Source organism: Manacus vitellinus, unplaced genomic scaffold, assembly GCF_001715985.3.
Source record: "Manacus vitellinus isolate BGI_N305 unplaced genomic scaffold, ASM171598v3 scaffold_106_pilon, whole genome shotgun sequence".
NCBI lineage: Eukaryota > Metazoa > Chordata > Aves > Passeriformes > Pipridae > Manacus > Manacus vitellinus.
In genome coordinates, this window is record NW_021938827.1 from 241,310 (window position 1) to 252,673 (window position 11,364).

The 11,364-nt window shown below is 51.4% G+C and overlaps 1 long non-coding RNA gene across 1 annotated transcript in view; it reads right to left on the bottom strand.

Annotated features, from left to right (window-relative positions):
- Positions 1-337: 337 nt before the first annotated feature.
- LOC108644282 overlaps positions 338-11,364 on the bottom strand; it is a 23,610-nt gene continuing 12,583 nt past the window's right edge. Inside the window, exons 2-4 of the long non-coding RNA XR_001923177.1 lie at positions 9,169-9,260; positions 8,376-8,739; positions 338-711 (exon numbers count right to left, since the gene is read on the bottom strand). This is a non-coding gene — a long non-coding RNA (uncharacterized LOC108644282). The remainder of the gene's footprint in view (positions 712-8,375; positions 8,740-9,168; positions 9,261-11,364) is intronic.

Below are 11,364 nucleotides of genomic sequence, written 5' to 3' on the forward strand. Positions count from 1 at the left end.
CCAACCATCACCCACGTGCTCCAACCATCACCCACGTGCTCCAACCATCACATGCAAGTTCCAACCACCCAGACCTCTCTTAGGGAGGGCACAGACAAGTCCTATGCCCTGGAGAGGGGCTGGAGAGGCCCAGAGGATGGCGAGGGTGTTGCTGCCCCTGCACACACACTGGAGACTTCATCTTTGTTGAAACCTCCAGGCGTGCTCTTAATGTTACCTCTCTAATAATAATATTTCATCTGCCTGGTCTGATTAGGTTAGGCTCATTTGATTTTTGCAAAACACCTTTAATCACCTTGCGAATTCCCCATCATTACAAACTGAGCCACCACAAACATTATCGACAATCCGAGTTTTATTTTCAGCAATCTTTTTTTTTTCATAGGCAAGAAAGACAGTTGTAAAAAAACATAATTTTAAAAATATGAACAAGACAGAGGCTGAGAAAACATTAACAAGGCCCTGTGCTTTCTGCTAAAGTGCCTTCATTTCATTATCATTAAATTTGCCTAGTAATTAGATTTCAGTGCATGAATATTTTAAAAAAAATGTAACAGACAGCCTGTCAAAAAAAAGCACTACAACATCAATTCGATAATTTTTTAGACAGAGACATTCATAAGCAATTAACACAGATTTCCTGGGGTTGGAGACTCTTTTTCTCTTTTTTCTTCCCTTTTTTTTTTTTCCTTCCAGCCTTGTGTTCTTCACCTGAAATTAAAAGAAAAATAAAATCACCGTAAACATCAGCACTTTGTGCCATTTTTTCCTGGTTTGCTGACAAGATTCCAGTGCCATTTCCCCTCGCTTAGCATGCTGGGGCACTCCTCTCCCCTGCCTCCCACCCCAGCCTTGCTAAACACAGGCAGGCACAAGGTTGGGTCATCCATCAGACCTCCCCACTCCTGCAGGACCAGATTAAATTAAGGTTGCATGAAGCTTCTGTCTTGATCTTCAGGCATTTCTGCTGAAAACAGTGATTTTGATCACTATTTGCATAATTGTACAGTTACGTATTCACCAGGCCCCTAATTACACGATCCGTGTTCGACACCGCTCCCGACGTGGGGAGGCTTGTGAGGGGCACCAACCACTGCTCCCGCTCCAGGTGAACCCAGGATGATCCATCCCTTTCCCTCAGCTCCTCCCTGCAGGCTGGTGGCCACCTGACCACGGTGGGGACAGCCCTCCCCCCTTGTTTCGGGGGTGACGTGCGCTGAGAGCCACACCAGCCCCCCCACAGTGGGGGGATATCAGTCCCTGCCCTACAGCTGCCAAAACACCCTCCTGCAGGGCCACCGTCCTCCCATTTGTACCCACAGCCACGCTCCAGCACCACCACCCTGCACATTTCCAACAGGGTCAAAAGGTGGAAGGAAAACAGCATAGTCCCAAATTTTCACCCTTTTTTACCTCCTCAGCCATCCCAGAAGAACCTCACATGCCAGAAAGAAATCCATCTGGGAACTGTTTGCTGTGGTGATTCAAGGTCTGAGCTGGTTTGGAGGTGGGGGTAGCACAGAATAGGTTCAGTCCATGCCTGGAACTAACACAGACCCCAGGACACATTTCCCATACAACTGGTACAGTGTCACTGAGCCCGTGGAGATGCCCAGGAAGGAGCTGGTTGCTCACCATCGGCTTCTTTCACCTGCACAGGGCAAGTTCCTGCTCCCTCCTGAATTCTTTGTTTAGAAAGCAGCAACATTTGTGGGGATTTTCATAGAATCATAGAACCGTGAGATGGTTTGGATTGGAAGGGGCCTTAAAGCTCATCTTGTTCCAACCCCCCTGCCAGGGGCAGGGACACCTTCCACTAGACCAGGTTGCTGCAAGCCCCTTCTAACCTGGCCTTGAAGACCTCCAGGGATGGGGCAGCCACAAGCTATTTTATTTCAGACAAAGCTTCCAAAATTCCTGGGTTTAGTCCTAAATCAGGACCAACACCTGAAATACTCTAAAAAGACTGCACATACCAAGTCCTTACTTCAGTGGAGCCCTTGGAATGCCAACAGCCCACCCAAACCCTGGCGCCAGGGCTGTGCTCTCTTACAGGAGCAACGTTTTACAGTAAGTCCCACCCAGGACAGCTCAGGGTTACTGCAGACAGGTAGCCAAAATTAACTTTTCAGGTGTTAAAGAGCATGAGCCAGAGCTAAGAGGTGTGTTGGGAAGAGAAAACAATAACCAAAACCCCAAAGCCCAATTATTTGACCTAAACGTACGCGGATGTTAAAAACCCATGTTTATGTTATTTTTGATTATTGCTGCCATCACGATCATCACCTCTGGCAAATTAGGAATACACAAAACAGCCACACACAAAGAAAATCCTGGACCTCAACTCAGGTCATGCCTTCCTAAAATCTCCTTTGCAAGGTTTTATCGGCAAGAGCAGGGAGTAGAAGCAGTTGGTACAAGCAGCTGAAAGACCAAATCAAAAGCATGTGAGCAGATTAAAGAATCAATCTCTCCGTTTGATGCAGAGGAAATCCCACTAATTATAAAGAAGGGGCTTATTTCCTGGAGTCACTCTGTTTGAAGTCATCAAAACTAGTAATACTTAATTACTCTACTTTATGGAATATATAACATCGAGGCCCTTCCCCACTCGCCAGCCCTCTGCTGCCCTCGCTGGCGCTGGGTTTCCAGGGGCTGTGGTGATGTTCCTCCTCTACCTATGCCCTTATTTATTCAAATGAAGCCCTTAACAGCCCTCACACGAGCCTGCAGGGGAGCATTTAAACATGCTTTAAATGGAGGTTATAATGAAAAAAAAACCCCGGAGTGATTTAGCCCTGTGAGTTACCTGGCTGTTCCTGCAAACGTGTGTGCACTGTGCATGTGCCAGCAAACTCCTTCAGAACCAGATCCTGAGGATTAAACCAAACTGAAGGTTTGCCTCATCCTAATCCTTGAAAAGGAAGGGGACTGGCAATGGTGTGACTGAAACACGGCCTCCACAAACCATTCAGACCCTGCTGAGCAACCCTTGAAGGGCCAAGGGCAACCTGCCAGCTTCTGGTTTGTGGGCATATTTAGATGACATCCATAGATAGGGGGAAAAACACGTTCAGGTGCCTTGAGGAAACCAAAGGAGGCACAGGATCTTCTCAGAACTGGGATAAAGATATTTAAAATTGAGGACTCTCATTCCTCATGTCTCCAGGTGGCTGTAGGGCAAACCTGGTCAGCATGTGCTTTGTCCAAGGACTGACAACCCCCAGCCTCATCAACCACCACAGTAATGCTTGAGTTTCTGACACTGGGTGATTACCAGGGAGGGGAATCATAGCTTCCAGTAAAAAATAGTAATAATCATATTTTTAGAGGTTGAGAAAAACCTTGGAAAATGTGACCCAGGAGATTCAAGCAGGGAAAGGCAAGTAAGTTATTTTTTGCCAATCTTGGTGAGATCTCAAGGGGAGTTGAGTATTCCTGAGTGCATCCTGATGCTGCTCCCAGGACCTGAGTCCTCAAGCGAAGCTGTTCCTGGCAAGGGAGCAAAGCCTATGGGATCAAAACCTTCTCCCAGGATGCAGTGAGGCTCTTTAAGCCCATCACTCATCTAAAGGCACCTCCAGGGAGCAGTTTTGGTGAAGAGCTGCCCATTTCCATGGCTGGGTAGCACCAGATCAGCCCAGGCGTGGGTTTGTCTTGCTCAGGCCTGCCTGGCTATGAGACTTTTTTAGAATTGCTCCTTTTCCAGCAAAGCTGGTAAATTTTGCAGAGGAAGGACAAGATCTCAGCTCTTCCTTCATCGCCACCTACACACACCCACCTGGGGCTGCAGGAGCTGCACAGGCAACACTATTACTAGTGGCAATAATAAATCTGCTCCATCCTGGAGTTTCTCCCAAATAATGGAGTCCAGCTGGGGGAGCAAAAGGAGATGTGGAGCCATGTGCCACTGTCTGAAATTCTGCACATACCACCGGCAACAGGAATGTCCCAGGAATGCTGCTATGGAGTCATGAGGCTTCACAGCCAGGAACTGGGAGTGAAAAATGTTTTTTTCCCTAAGATGGAAAGGGAAGAAATCTGCTAAACCCAGGTTTGACCTGACTGGGAAATGCAACTGGGCTCCAGACTAGCTCGGCTGCCCTGAAAAATCCCTTTTAAGATGTCTGAGCTTTGTGAAAGCCCCAAGCAGAGCACATCTCCAAAAACCCTCCACTGCCAGTGGGAGAACAGGCAGGTGTCCTGCAGAGCAGCATCTGCAGAGCAGGGATTGGCACCTTGCTGCTCCTCTTGCTCTTGGCTGTGCCCTTCCTTGGTCCTGTTTTGCAGCACTGCTGGGCTCTGCAGGGATGGATGTGCAGTGAGGCATCCACGCAGATATGTGGGGTGCGAGCTCAGTTCCCAGCTCAGTGATATGTTTGCTCCAGGTGCCCAGGACTTCATGGCCCCACTGGGACTTTTCCTTGGGTTTCTCCTTTGGAGAGGAAGAATCCACCTGGAGAAGCACAGCTCAGAGCTCTCTTCACTGCTTTTTGATGCTTGGGAGACATGAATCAATATATTTCCCTGAGCAACGCAAAGAATTCCAGTATTTTGCCCATTGCAGGTGGTGGGAATATTTCAGGGAGGACATGAAACAAAACTCTCACATTGCAGTCCCTCTGGACCTGAGAAATACCCACGATGAGCCTATAGCTGAATTTTTTGCCTCACTTCTGCAGCTCTAAAGTATCAAAGGAGGAGAAGAAGAATCCTCTGTGAGGTGAATGTCCCTATCTTTGCTGGCTGGCAAGAGACCAGCAAGGAAGGAATTTTTTTTATCCAAAGAGGATTTCTAGGGCTGGACACATCCTTCCCTGACATCTATCGTGCCCCAGGCAGCAGTGGACCAGAGCCAGGACTGAGCCCTGGGTCTCCATCTCAGCCACCAGAGCGAGGACCGGCTGCAGGTGGGAAAGAGCCTTGGCTGCATCCCCCAGAACTCCAGGCAGATGGATGGACTCAACTCCCTGGTTCTAGCCCTGTCCTAGGTCAGAGCTCTGTGCTCTGCTCCTGACAGCGGAGCACAAAGTAAAAGCTTGGGAGCTGCTGCTGTGCCCTGAGGCCACAGGCAATGGACCTTTTCCCTGCGCAGCCTCAGAATGTGAGCTCGAGCTAAGGTGGGTTTATGCCTGGAAAACAAACACGTCCACAAAACCTAAACCTTCCTGAAAGTGAAGGACAAGGGCTTAAACTCTCTGCTCAGAGGGGTGTGGAAGGGGGTCCCCCTCCCTGTTGGCTCTCCCCAGAGGAAGGGGCGAGCCAGTCACCACCACCACCGTCGAGCGAGGACCTCGCCACAGCCTGGCCGAGGTCTGTTTGTCACTTTTCCTTCATTATTTGCAGTTTGTACACAGCGTCATTAGGGATTCATTCGGTTTCCCTAGCAGCAGGCATTAGTCTGGCTTCCCTTTCCCCCTTCTCTCGCCAGCGCCCTTTATTTTTAGTGTCTTATTTACAGTTTGACAGAGTAACTGTAACCCTTGCAAGCTACTCCAGCGGCTTTAATCGGGGGAATAATGAGTCCTGTCTGGCGATGAATAGAATTTAGGGGACAGATTGTTCCACACTCGCCCGGTGGGGTAATTTATTTATGTGCGCACTTGTCAGGAGGAGAAAGGGACGGGGGATCTGTATGCACCGAGGACACTGCCGGCGCTGAAAGGGAAGGGAGAATGGAGCCAAACGCCCCAGATCCCGCTGCACCCCCTCCTCCCCTCCGGCAGCTGAATGCCTCCGGTGGCCGTGAACTTGGATGGGCCGAAAGCCCCATTCCCAGGCCCTCGGCACGTCAGCGGGGCCGCCGAGGGCCCGGGCTGCCAGCAGCGGGCTCGGGGCTCCAGATGGGTCCGGGCGCGGCGGGCAGCCCTCCCCGGCTCTGCCCGCATAGCCGCGGCGCGGGGAGCACGGCCCTTAGCAACCGTACAGTAGCAGGAGCACAGCGGGGGGCTGGGAAGAGAGGCAAAGCCCTCGGAAAAATACAGGATGGGTCCAGACAATGGCCCTCTCTCATATCATAAATTACACGGCAGCAACAAAAGGCGACGGATCCTGCCCCCTCCCCGCTCCCACAGCCCGTGCGCTCGCTGGGTGCCGTGGGCATCCTCGGGCACGGGGGCACTGGTGGCACGAGGGGTTTCTGGAGGAGGGAGGTGAAGGCATTGCACCTCCCAGCTCTCAACACCTCCCTCACCCTTTCCCTCTCCCCTCAAAGCACAATTTCCTTTGCTCCGCAGCATTCCCGCTTTCTGCTCCCAAACGCTCCCTGAGCATCCACTGCCTCAGCACTGGAGTCCTCTGTCCCACCATGGCTGTGCTCCTTCAGCCAGTGCTGACCATGTGCTGGATCAGAGAGAAGCGGCTCCTGGTCCAGAGGTGGGATGCTCTCTCCTTCTGCTCTCCAGGGAAAAGGCCCTTTTGCTCCTCTTTGCTCTCCCTGGCTCAAAGCCAGGAGCATTTTGCATCTCGAGACCACAGCTCTGTGTCTTCTAGAGGATGGCTGGGGCTGGACCAGACTCCACCGCAGCCATCCCTGGGCTCCTGTGCAAAGCAGGACAGTGGGATCCACCAAGCTCCAGGGTCTCCTCAGCTGGGCAATGGTCCCCCTTAGCAGAGAGGATTCACCCCAAGAAAAGGCAGGAGAGATGTGCAGGGGGTCTCTTTGCACCCCCAACTGCCAGGCAGGATCAGACTAAAAGAGAGGGGGGGCTGAGGCTGAACCCATCTGCACTTAGACATGGAGGTGCTCAAGCTCCATCTGAATTTGTTGCTGGTATTCCTTAAACCTCTCCCTGTTTGGCCCAGCTCCCACCTATGTTTGGCACCTTTCCTTTCCCAAATAGCCTCAAAGAGAGCCCACAATTACACTTTCTACCTAAGTTTAAAGTTTGCTAGTGGGGCATCAGGATGCTCTGGCTCTGGTAACACCCTTTTCACACCCATTTTGGCTGCAGGGGATTTGCCTTCACTACTCTGTCAGGTGAGCCAGGACTGAAATGGCAGCAGACTCCAATCCCCATTAACAGCAGCCACGTTGATTTCTGGGGTTTTACCAGTTTAGTGGTGTACTGAGAGAGATGCTTAGAGATGGGTGAGCTGCATAAGTCTGGGAGACATCCAAGCAAGCACCCACACACACCTCACCCAGCCCAGGTTCTTCTCTGCAGGTGAGGATGCTACAAGGACCACAAGTTCTGGCCACATTAGACTCCAAACCATGAAATCGGGAAGCTGCTGGGTGGCAGAGAGGATTAAACCAGGCAGAGAGCACTTGTGATGTCATCTCCAGGCCACGGAGCAGAGAAGTGCCAAGTCTTCTCTGTATCTCCACTGTCTGGAAGAGAATCCATACAATGCTTCTGGCCCTTCGCCACCGCAGCCCTGGGACCAAAGGCAGTGTGCTGATGTCTTCTGCCCGATGGTTCCCACTGCCCAGTCCCATGGTTGGAGAGAGCCCTCGGCCAGCACACAGGTGTCTAGAGGGTGGGGACAGTGTCTGCCCAGACCCCCAGACAGGACCTCACCCCAGGGACCCTCCACCAGCTCCCGGCCAAGGGACACTCTGAGCCCAAGAGCTGTTCCAGGGAACACCGTTCCTTTGGCAGAGAGACCGAGAACTCTCCTTGCTTGGCCGAATCCAAGGCAAGATGAGTCCTCGCATACACTTAAAAAAATGCAAGAAAAGGTCTTTGCACCAGGAGCCTGTGGGGCTCTTTCTGCCCCAGGCAAGGGCTCTGGCAGCCCAGCCCTGGGGTCAGAGGCAGCCCCTGCCCTGCTCCATCCCAGCTCAGGGCAGAGCGGTGACGATGGCAGGGAGACCTGCGGGACTGCATCAGGCCTGGGGAGGGGGAAAACCTCCTCCTCGGGGTACAATGACTGTCTATTCTGCTGATCACAAGCCTAATCCTCTTTGGTTTTTAATTGGCATTTGGGCTAAGCTGATTTAAACCTCTTCACCTTGTTGGGTCCCCCCCTCCCCACTTCTTTCTTTTCTTTTTTTTTCCCTTTTTTTTTTTTACACCAAATAACAACGCTGCCATCACCAAGTCCCCGGCACAATGACAGCTTTGTGCGAGGGCGAGAGGAGAGGAAAGGGGAAGGGAGGGGGAGAAGGGAAATGTGCTGAACCCACTCGGAAACAATGAGGAGTTTGTGATTCAGACTTGACCACTGGCAAAGGACCCGCTTCAGCTGCGCCTCAATAATAAACACACTGTCCCTTCCCAGCACCTCTCCCCCTGCCCATCACCTCCTCCTCAGGCCAGCTGCCCACCGGTGTGGGCTCTACCTGAGGTCCCCATCCCTCAGTGGATGCAGTTTCCCCGTGCCCCAGTGCGACCTGCCAGAGAGGTGCCCACGTCCCACCCCAGTCTCACCAGCAAGTGGTCCCTGGGGTGTTGTGCAGCAGTGGGATGGGGATGTCCCGGTGTCCTCTCCACCCATCCATCCCTGAGCTGGTGCTGTGTCCCCACGCCGAGGCTGCTCAGCAGCCCTGCTCAGCCTGGACGGGCTGGTGCAAATCATGATCTCAGTCGTGCTGCAGGCCGGGGGCTGCTGCTTGGAGGAGGAGGAGGAGGAGAGTGCATGTGGGATCAGCCGTGGTGAGGGGCTTCTGCTGAGGGTCCCACAAGGCAGGTCCTGCTGTCAGATCCCCGTAGGCAGGGGCTCATGGTTTTTGGAGGGTGGGGTTTTCCATATAGCCCCCACTCCTGGGTTCATGTGGTAACAAGCTGATCTGAGCTACAAGGAAACACAAGAGAAACACCTTTATTACCCCCTTTCCATTTAAAAGGCAGAAAAAACTCCCCAAAGACCTTAAAGGAGCCCTTTGTTCCTGCATGTGGGACACACATCTCTCCCGGGGTTTGGGAATAACAAACCAACAAACCCACAAGAACAGATGTTAAGTACAGAACAAAATCCCTGGATGGCTGAGACTTTGGGCCAAGTGGTCAGCAAGGAAGGTGTTGGTGACCACAGAGCTGGTGACCATGGAGCTTTTGGCCCCTCTTTTTCCCAACAATGTGGTCGCTGTGGGCTAGCACCAGTCCCCAAACACTTGCCATAGTGACACTCGGCCCATCTCAGCAGAGTGACAGTGCCAGAGCCTGGTGTAAGAGCTTAGGGAAAGCCTATAAAAAATTAAATTTTTTTTTAAAATCCACTTACCAGGATATTCCCTGTGAACTTTCACGGGGGACAGAGACCTGCGACTCGTTGGTCAGAAAATGAGCTTCACATGGGATGAACTCACGTCCTCCCTGACAGGAAGAGAAAGAAAAGTGGATGGGAACACTTTAAATGTCAGCCCCATGTTCCCTGTCTGGATTACACCTGGACAGGGAGATTACAGCCACTTTTCTGGCAGGAAAAGGGAATAAGGAAGAGAGAAAAAAGTTGGAAAACTCTCAGCATCCTTGCAGCAGGGCTGGTTTCCAAATCTGAGATGCCCCAGTGGAGCTTCTGCCCTGTGGGGAGCGAGAGGAGCCGGGATCTGCTCTGGGGGGATTTGAAATGGGGGAAAGCTCTCATTGCACCATTCCCTGCCCCCGGCAAGTGTGGGGCCAGCCAGCATCCTACTGTGGCCACGGTGGCAAAGCCAGCCCCGAGTATTCAGGTATGACAAGGCAGGACCAAACCCCATAAATCTAAGGCAAAAACCCACCTTTATTTATTCTTTGCCTTCAGGGAAGCTGTGTTCTCCAGGCTTCCCTCTCTGCCCAGGGCAGTGGCTGCAGCACCAAGGCCGAAAGCTGAACCCAAACCCAGAGCACCCTGTGGCCCCCGCTCAGGGGGATTTATCCTGATTGCCCCAAGCACTTCCCCCCCAAGCCCAGGGACACCACCGGTGGGGGAAGAGGCTTGGTATGTACTCTGTGCTCTGCAGGGTTCCCCCTTGCTGCTGCAGTAGGAACCAAGCGGGAAAGCTCCAGCACTGCACATCCCTGCCTAAAAATAACAAAACCAGGCAACCCTGACCCTTGTGCTGCCAGCCCCTGCTCCAGGCTGCTTTGGAGCATCCCTACAGAATTGTTTTATATTTTAATAATGTATTAATATTCACTTTGTATATTTTTCCTCTGTGTAAACTCTGCTTTCAGTTGTGGCTAATCACAGGCTACACATCGATTTAGACACCCAGTACAGAACTGACATGGCTTGTTTAAGAGAGGAAGGGCTCAGGTCAGAGAAAGAGCCTGTTCTCCTGTCCATTAGCCCCATAAATCATTTATAACGCTACAGAAATCAGAGACAATCCAATTCAGTGGAAATTCAGCAATGGGGAGCCCGAGTGGCACTGGTGGGACCAGAGCAGGGATGCCCAGACCCATCCTCTCCTTCCAGCCCCACTTCCAACCCACTAATGTGCCCCATCCCAGGGAAAGAAGGAGAAAAAAAAAGGAAGAAAAAAAATAAATCCCCCAGCATGGACTGAAGTTTATAAATAAAATCAGTGAGAAATGGGCTAAGTAGCTGCAGCTTAGCCCAAGAGCTAAGAGCCTTAGTGCATTTTTGCAAGTTTTAGGGAAGTATTTCCCATTCCTGACTAAGCACGTTTGGCAGGCGGAGCGAGCGCGTGGCCACACACCCTTCACAGCTCGAGCTAAAGGGGTACAACTGTGACAGTCACCCCTTCCCCAATCCCTTCCCACCTCACAGACCCCACCAGGGACCAGGATTGAGACGAGCCCAGCCACGGTTCCCCACGGGGCCGCCCCCAGCCAGGCGTGTTTGGGGCCCTGCCGTCAGCCCACCGGCAAAAAATGTGATTTATTTTCCTTCTAAGGATAAATTTCGAGGTGGTTTTAATCTGCTTTCAAAATTCCCGTCACACCAGGGTTAAACTCACTCAACATATTTAGGCTTTTAAGTTTCCAGGTCTCATGGCAACAGAGGGATGGGGAGAAATTAAAAAGAACAACCAACGCGGTCTCATGGAACACCAAGATTTTCACCGAACCCACAAGCCTCTCACAACAGGTCTTCAGATAAAATACCCCAAAACATTTCAAGTGCTGTAGTAAAATTAACCAGTTCACACCCCACCAGGTTCTATGAGGAGATTTTTCGCCTCTCTCATATTAACCTGAGCACAATAACTTTGTGCTCACAGGTGAAGCCTCTCACACCTCAGCCCATCACGCACAAGGAGGGGATGGAGTCACTCATGATTCACATTGATTTTTTCCCCCTTTCCTGAATAGCCACAAAATGGTTTCAGCAGCAGAAAAAATGAGGCCGTTGAATTTTTCTAGTCCAAAAGAGGGAGGAGGGGTTAAAAAAAATAATTAAACAGCTGTTTCACTAATGCTATCATAGTACACAAAGAATGAAATGTCATCCATTGCATCGAGGAAAAAATCC